The following is a 9,099-nucleotide window of genomic DNA, read 5'->3' on the forward strand; positions in this document are numbered from 1 at the left end:
AAGGGGGGGCGGATAAAATGCACACACGCGCGCACACCTAGGAGAGCCCGGTGCCTGCCCCGCGCAGCAGAGAAGCCAAGAGTTGGGTCCCTGCTTTCGGCCTTCTCCAGGAGCAGGGGAGCGGCCCCACTCACTGGCTGGCTGGATGATGGATGGTGGACGGCAGGACGGACACACAGATGAATGGAGGGAAGGAAGCGAGGGGTTGTGCCTAGGCAATGCAGGTGCGTGGGTGGATAGACGGTGGACGGATGGATGAGGTAGGTGGGTGTAGATGGAAGTGGGGTGGACGGATGGATGGACAGATGACTGGAGAGCTGGCGGGAGGACGGTGGGATAGAAGGATGGAGGCAAGAGATGGGTGAGGATGGACGGGATAGGTGGGTAAATGAATGGGCGGCACCCAATGGAGGGCTGCTTGGCTGAAGGCTGTGCAGGTGCAAGGACCAGGCATGGATGGGGGTGAGAGAGGGCTGAATGGGGGATGGGCAGGAGAGAGATTGGAGGCATAGACTTCTGACCCCATCCAAGAGGGTCAGAGGGAGGGGGCTGGGCGGGGACTGGGCAGGACCAGTTGAACTGCTCAGGGGGTCTTGTCCAGTTCTTCCTCATGGACCCTGTGCTGAGAGATGCTGAGGGGAGTGCCTGGGGAAAGAGTCAGGAGGTGGATTTGAAGGTGAGGTCGAATCCACCACTGACCCTGCGTGGCTGTCCCCAGGCACTTCCTCCCATTGTCACCATCCATCCTCCTCTGACTCGGTGACATGGGGGACTTCTGAGCCCCATATTCAGGTTTGGTTCTTCATCAGCGGATGGAGACGGCCCCTTCGGCTGCCTTGGATCATCCAGGGCCCCTCTTCTGCTTCCAGGAGCGCTGGCCAGGTACCCACAGAGAGCCTTCCCAGAAGGAAGCCAGGACCTTGGAGAAGTGACTGCGGGATCCTTCTCCACCAAGACGCTTCTGCCTCAACCCCTTTCTCCTAGCTCTCAACCTGTGGTCTACTCTGAGCGCAAGTCCTCCTGTGTGGATGTCCAGCACTCTGCACACTGAACCATCTCAGCAGGTCACTGTCGGCCTGGCTGCTTCTGTCAGCCCATTAGCCAGAGTCTCCACTGGGTACCATCACTGCCACCACCAACACGAATTCACAAGGACTGCCACCCCCCTACCTGAATGTCAGCACCCACCCCGCCCTGGCCTCCCGTGGCCTCAACGGCAGTCACCACCGTCACAACACAGGTCACCAGGGTAGGAGGGAACTCAAGCCCACTGAGCCCCTGGGATGGCGCACTGCTGGCCGGACACAGTTGTGTCCATATCAGTTCCCTCCGCAAGGCCGATCTGTGGCCAAGGCTCCTGGGGGTGTCCAGAGGGACTGGCCAGGAGGGGCCCAGAGACACAGGCCACAGGGCAGCCAGGAAAGGGGGTGGGGGCGGTCTGCTTCCCGGTCCAACCTCTTGGCCAGTGTCACACCTCCTTCCTCCTGGAGAAAAGGGCTTCTTCTCCAAGGCTTTGACAGGATTGTTGACAAAAGGGCAGGGTGCTGGGGTTGCCTCTGAGGATCCCCTGCCTAGCCGCACCCCCTCCTCCCAGTCCCCGTGGCGATGCCCTGCCTCCTCTCCTCGCTGCACCAGCAGTCATGGCCACCAGGGGGCGGCTGATGTCAGGCCAGGAGGCCAGCAGCTCTGAGTCAGGACTCAGCCTCCCTCCTTGGAGCGCCCAGAGGGTGGCAGCGATCACGGTTGCCTACGCTGGGGAATACAGCCCTAGGTTCTCAGGGCGATGCTGGGGCCCTCTCCATTGCAGCCATCCAGGGCCAGGCAGTCTCCCTTCTGGGCCCAGCTTCTCAGCAGGGCCTTTCCTCTCCCTGCCCGGGGCCTTCTCTGCTTCCCTCCTCAACTCGCCACTTTTAGAAAATCATCCTCTTAGCCCAGCTCCTGATCCGGGACTCAGAGGGTTCCACCTCCCATCCCCCGGCCCAGTCCTCAGCCCCTCCCCAGGGAGGGAGAAGGTCAGGCATAAGGAGTTCTGCCCACTGAGGCCCAGCTCCCAGCAGAGCACCCTGAAGCAGTCTCGCTCACCCCACTTCAGCCCTGTCTCCCTGTTGGCACGCGTGTGTCTGAATGGCTTTGAAGGTGTCTTCTAGCCCAGACACTCCGGGTTTCTAGAACCCTAAACCGGCAACTGACTTTCAGGAGGTTTGCCTCAGTGTGCACGCTGAACTCCGCTCCCCTCACCTGCTCATCCGAGCCCCCAACTGCACGGTCTCACGCCCAGATCGTCTTCCTTTCAGGGTCCTGTCCACAGCCTGAAGAACCCAGGGCGGGCCTAGCACCGGGAGGCTGGAATTGATGGTCCCTGCTGGGGACCACACCCAGCTGGACACCCGGCCCTAGAACCTCCTGGCGAAGCCCAGAGGGAATGGGACCTGTGGCATCTTCTCAGTGTTCTCCATAGCCACAAAATGATCCCTGGCCACAGCCAGACACTCAGCTGTGACCCTGCCCCCGACACTGGAATCACTGACCACTGATCTTGGCCACACGCTGAACCCTGATGCTGGTCGTACGCTGAGCTCTGGCCACACGCTGAACCCTAATGCTGGTCGTACGCTGAGCTCTGGCCACACGCTGAACCCTGAGGCTGGTCGTACGCTGAGCTCTGGCCACACGCTGAACCCTGATCCTGGTTGTACGCTGAGCTCTGGCCACACGCTGAACCCTGATCCTGGTCACACACTGAGCTCTGGCCACACGCTGAACCCTGATCCTGGTCGTATGCTGAGCTCTGGCCACCCGCTGAACCCTGATCCTGGTCGTACGCTGAGCTCTGGCCACACGCTGAACCCTGATCCTGGTCGTACGCTGAGCTCTGGCCACACGCTGAACCCTGATGCTGGTCACACACTGAGCTTGGTCACACACTGAACCCTGATCCTGGTCACACACTGAGCTCTGGCCACATGCGAGCTTCCATCCTGATGCAGACTGAACCCTGATCCCATGGTTGCTTTACACATCCAGAGCTTTGGTCCCAAGACTAAGTGTAGACTCTAAGGCGTCCCTGATTGATGGGAAACAGAAAGGGGGACATGAGGCCTCAGAGAGGGGCAGCAGGAAGTGTGCCTCAAAGTCCTGTATTTCCAGCCATTTTCACATAGGACTGTCCCATCCTCAGGGAGGGCAGTGTTTGTTTGAGGCCACAGGGGAGCCAGGGCAGTCTACAACCCAGCTCCCTGACTCCCGTTTCATGGTCCCCCAGAGCTGTCTGCAGCGACCCCCAGAGCAGAATGAGGGCTCTTTGTATCACTGAGTGCTTCTCAGGGCTGAGGTCACATGGGAGCGCAGGAGGAAGGGGACCTCTGGTCCTCTCGAGGTACTCAGTGAACTTTGTCAGCCAGAGGCTGAAGGCCCTCTGTGTGGGGGTGACCAGCCTGGTGAGTAGTTAGCCGATTCACATGCAGAGTCGTTAACTGGATGCAGCAAGTCTCTGTTAGCTTCCCAGTCAGGACCCTTGGAGCCCTTGCCTATCACCATACAGGACCCTGAGGCCCTGCCCTTGCCCAGCCTGTCCTGGTATATCCCAGCCCCCCTCCCACCCCCAGCTCAGCCCGAAGGTACCCCAAACTGTGCAGATGTTGAGGAAGGATGGGAAAAGGAGAGAGACTGTCACAGAGCAAGTGATAATAAGGGCAGAGGCTTCTGCTAACAAGGGTCTAACAGTGTGGTACAGCCAGCCTCCTCTTCTGGGAAGCCTCTCCTGGTCTTCTGGTTGGCAGGCACGGCCCCTTCCTGTGTCCCAGGAACATTGCAGGTCCTCTGTCCCAGCACACCCGTCAGTCAGCAAAGGCAAACATGGCCGGGAACCTCCCTGGTTCCTCTGCCCAGAGGCCCCATCTCCTGCCTGGATTCAGAGGAGGACAGCAGCCAGTCCCTCCACCCAGGGCTCTGCATCCCAAGACGTGGGACAGAGACAAGGCACAAGCTGATTCCTGTGCAGATGCACAGCCAGCTTCAATTCTGTGACGTTCTGCGGTCCCTCTGTGGCTCTTAGCCTGCACCTAGGCCAGGTAGCGTGGGGACCCGCGGAGGTGACTCGGGCGTGGTCTGCTCTCCAGCCATCCCAGTTCAGGGCCTGAGTCATGGGGAGGAGTCGCGAGGTGGCTTCCCGGCTGCCACCAGCCCAGGTTTCCAGGAAGACAGAGAGGACTCAGGGAGGCTGCCTTTCCCTTCCCCCATCCCGCATCCCCCATCCCCTTCCTCTCTTCCTCCGTGGCCTCCTCTCGCCTCTGTCCTGGACAGCCCACCCCTGGACTGGGGCCAGCAAAGGACAGAGAAAGCCCAACCCTTAGGCCCAGGCATCCAAGTCCAGAGCCAATCTCTGGATGCCTCTGTCCATGGAACTGCCTAAGACGGTGGCAGCATTCTGTGTCTGTGCTGTCCAGCATGGCCACCCCTGGCCTTAGTGCCTACCAAGGGCATGAAACGTGGCTTGTGGCCTGGGGAACTGAATTTTTTAATTTGACTGACTATAATATATTTCCAGTTAGATATAGCTACATGTGGCTGCTGCCTACTGTATTGGAGGGTATTCATCCCAGCCGGATCCAGCCTCCACCCAGGTCCTGAGGCTTCCTCCAAGGTGGGGTTCCCAGGCAGGGGATGCCTGACACTCATCATTGCCTGGACTCCAGCAAGTGCACCTCCTGTGGCTCCAGGTTGTGCCACCCAGCGCCCCTCCCCACACCAGGGACCCTGGGGGCGCCTTGAGAGGAATGGCTGGGTGTCTGCCCTTCCCTGCTCCAGCTGTGAACTTCAGACCAGCGGTTCGCTCGGCCTGCACCTTCCCTGTTTCGCCTGTAAAGAGGAGGCAGCGACAGGACCTACCTAGGCAGTCTTTCTTATGATTAAATGAGCATCCATGATCCTGGCCTGGACCGTGGTCCTCGCCCTGCAGCCAGGGCCACCTGCCTTCCGTGTGTACTTCCCCACCCAGGCCCACTCCCAGCCCTGGCTCTCCTGCCTCCCTCGCTCAGCCGGACCCTGCTTCCCTCCCTCTGGGTTGGCAGGCTTGCCGGTGCAGGTGGAGGCTTGTCCTCATACACCTGGTCCCCCTTCTGCTCCGCGCCTTGAGCTCCCTGACCCCACCTGCCTCCAGTGCCGCAGAACTGCGATTTCCCAGGGACCCACTGTGCACCCCTCATCCAAACCCCACTCCAGCCCTGTGGGCCCATCTTGTACAACCCACCCCTGAGGGAAGCCTGTGCTAGCTGACTGAGGGATGCCCCAGTCTCTGCTCCCTGGAAAGGCAGGGATCCAGCAGTCCCGTCAGACGCCAGCCCGTTCCAGCCCTCACGGCAGCACTCCTCCCTGCGCCTGCCCTTGGCCCTCCTGCTCCAGCCTCAGCCCAGGCATATTTGGAAAAGTCTTCTCCAGGGCCTTACTCAGAAGTGGTGGGAACTGATGGGACATTGTTACCCCAAATCTCAGGACAGCCGCCTCCTCTCACAGATTAAGGAAGCCATTCGGGAGATGCAGGCTGGAAAGGCTGAGGTCCCTGCAGCCCACACAGGGCGTGTGCTTCCCGTGGGGCCCCGGGGGCTGGGTGCCAAGGCCCAGCTTGCCTCCTGAGGGTTCCCGCAGGCTGGGACAGGGGCAGAGGCGAGGCGGGGGCGGGTTGGGGTTAGTGGGAGCCAGCGTCCAGGCCTGCTTTGTACTCTGCCAAGCCCGCCCAGGATGGTGGCTGCCCCACTGACGCTGGGCAGGGCCATTTCCCTGTGCTCTCTGGGAAAGGTGCAGAGAGGTGCAGGCACTGGCCAAGGCCACGCGGCAGGCAGGTCTTGGTCTTGGGCGCCCAGACCCAGCACAGGCAGCTGGGGAGGGAAGGAAGGAAAAGCGTCTCCACAGCACGTGGTGGGGGCACTCAAGGCCAAGCATGCTGGGGACTTCCCTTGCCCTGTCCTCTGGGCCCCTGGAAAGTCTGCAAGGCCCAGGCCCGCTCCGGGCAAGGACCTCTGGCTGTGGGGCAAGGTGGTGCCCAGGTTCCTCCTGGGCCTGGCGCTGACGCTGATCCCTCAGCCTTCTCCCGAGGCCAAGGCCGAGCTTATGTAACCCAAGTGGCCCGGCCCACTCCGCAGGTGCCCTTCTCTGCCTGCCCTGCTGTCTCTGGTGGAGGAGGAGGAGGCAGGGCGGGGGTATTTTCGGGCTATTTTCGACCACTCATTTTCACACTCCCCTTGTGAGAACCAGGCGTGATCGGCAGGTTTTCCTAACACCCTTTTGGGGACTGTGCAGAGATGCAGGTCAGGGAGAGGCAATGTGGCACCAGCCAGGCAGCCAATAGGGCTACGGGGCTCCCGAGGCAGGGCTCCCTTGGGGCCTTCAAGACCCCTGCAAGTGGTAAACCTGGGTATGCCTTCTCCTGACATTTCCTCAGCAGCTGTGCTGGCCAAACTGACTTCACTCGCTGTCCCCGTCTGCCCTCACAGCCATTACCGGAGGTGGCCAGGCACGGTCCCATTCCATGGAAGAACCGCGGCTCAGACGGTTCATGTGTCTTGCTCAAAATCGTGCATGACCAGGGACCAGGATTGACACCAACGTTTGCACCCTGACCACAGCAGGGCCCGAGTCATGGACTTGTTCTTGGAGGAGAATCTTCCAGATTGACCAGGCAGAAGGGGAAGAAGAGGGGGAGTGTTGCCTGGGAATGTAACCTCCCGGGCCAAGAACAGCACAAAACACTTCAGAGCACTGTTTCCAGTCCCCACGACATCCTGGCTGAGGCCTGACCCTGTTCCTAGAAACCTCTGATCTCTTGTCGCCATCTGAGCCCTGGCCCTGGGCACCTATTGATCCTGATCCCTGATCACTGACTGAGGCTTGATTCTGGGCACATACTGGTCCTGATCCCTGATCCCAGACTGAGCTCTGATCCCTAATCACTGACTGAGCCCTAACTCTGGGCACATGCTGGTCCCAATCCCTGATCACAGACTGAGCCCTGAGCCTCTGGGTATGCTGGTTAAGCCCTGAAGATGGGCACCAACTGCCACCATTCATCCAGTATTTATCACACCCCTCTTTTAGGCTTGGCACTCTGCCCACACCAGCCCATCCTTCACCCCATCCCCACAGCCCTTGCTCCCAAAACAGAGGCTGTGTGGACTTCAGGGCCTGTGCAGGCCATTGCCTCAGCTTCCCCTTCAGGCTCTCCTCTGGGCTTAGTGAGTTGTAGGAACAGGGGATGCCAAGCCAGCTCTGGGAGCTCTCAGTGGAGGGAGATTAAGCGTTTAATAAACACTGCAGTGAAAATCAATGCAATCAGAGAGATCGAGGCTCCAACAGGAGTGGGGGCTGGAGGTGGGGCTAGCCAGCTCTGCACTCTCACCTGCTCACACTCAGTGCATGTCAGACTCCAAGTGGTATGGACAACGAGTCAGGGGGAAGCTATGTTCTCTCCCAACTCAAGCTGTCTCAGGCCCATTGCTCAACAGCGTGCACTCCTCCACAAAATATCCTGCGCCACGCTCAGCACAGAGACCCCGGGCATCCAAGGAAGACCCTCGGCCCCTCTTGGGTGTCCACACCCCAGGCCCTGATGTCCAAGCCCCACCAGGGCTTCAGCTGTCACTGGGTGGAGTGACCGGTCTGGGTACCCAGGGCTCAGATGGCGACAAGAGATCAGAGGTTTCTAGGAACAGGGTCAGGCCTCAGCCAGGATGTCGTGGGGACTGGACTCCCAGGACACAGCCCAGCCTGGGAGCTGGGTAGACAGAGGGCAGGAGACACACAATCCCATGCCAGAGTGTTTCAGAGGAAGGCCCCAGACCCCTTGGGAGGCATGGAGTGACATTCTGGGGGTGGGACCCAGGGGTCCTCATAGCTCTGAAGCCTGAGAGTGACTCAGGGGACGATGGGGCTGGGCCCCGGTCACATGAAGAAAACCCCCTCCTCTAATGCCCTGAGCCTCCAAGGCAGTCCCTGGCCCTGCCGGGCTGTAGTCCTCTCTTCCTGTCCACTGTGCCAGCAGCGCCTCAGCGGAGGTGGTCCCATGTTCTCACTGGATCCGTTCACTGTGTCAACAGTGCTGACACTGTTGTGCCCCGTGTGTGTTGACAGCACCGACACCAGAGCTGTCATCCATCCCTGTTACAGAAAGGAGAGCCGAGGCTGGCCTTAGGGTCCCCAGCTGTAAGTGCTGGAGTCAGACCTTGAACTCTGCACCCACCCCCACCTGACCCCTGCCTCCCCAGCTGCCACAGAGGGGCTCGCTGGCTCCGTGCATACGTTCACTGGGGAGGTGGTGCCTGAGGAACCGCCCGTGGTGTAAGACCCACAGCTAACCCGTGTGCTTTGCAGAGCCCTGGAAGCCTGGAGGTAGAGACGAGACCCCCATCGTGGAGGAAGCTGAGGCTCTGGGCAATGAGGCGACCTCCCTGAAGGTACATAGTAGTGAGTGGAGAATCGTAGACATGAGCCCAAGTGCCCAAGACCCCATGAGCCCTGGGCAGCCCTGCACTGTCCTCAGAAGGTCAGGGAGGAAAGGCTTCAGTTCGGAGGCCTGGGGTGCTTTTTTCCCTTCCCAGGAAACGCAGAGGGAGGCAGTTTCAGGAGAAGCCCAGCTCCTCTGCATCCTGGGGCCCCTGGGGCTCCCATCGTCCTTCCCCTTTCCTCAGGTGGGTGGCACTGTGAGGGCAAAATGCTGCCAAGCTCCGGGCATCACACCTTCCCATGACCACCTCTAGAACAGGAAGAGAAGAAAGGAGGCAAAGGGGCTTCTGCGTGCACATCTCCCGCTTCTCAGGGGTGGCTGGGAGGAGCGTCGGGCCAGCCAGCAGGAAGGTGTGGGGACCCCACGAGAGGTGAGGTTATAGGTGAATCGCGCCCCTCAAAGATTCATATGTTGAAGTTCCAACCCCCTGTACCTAAGAACATGACCTTATTTGGAAATAGAGTTGAGATGGGGGTCATGCCGGAGTAGGGGAAGCCCCTAATGCAATGCGACTGTCTTTTTTTTTTTTTTCTTTTCTTTTTTGAGACAGGGTCTCACTCTATTACCCAGGCTGGAGTGCAGTGGTGCAATCTCAGCTCACTGCA

The sequence above is a fragment of the Colobus angolensis genome, unplaced genomic scaffold (genome assembly GCF_000951035.1).
Source record: "Colobus angolensis palliatus isolate OR3802 unplaced genomic scaffold, Cang.pa_1.0 Scaffold17, whole genome shotgun sequence".
Classification (NCBI taxonomy): Eukaryota; Metazoa; Chordata; class Mammalia; order Primates; family Cercopithecidae; genus Colobus; species Colobus angolensis.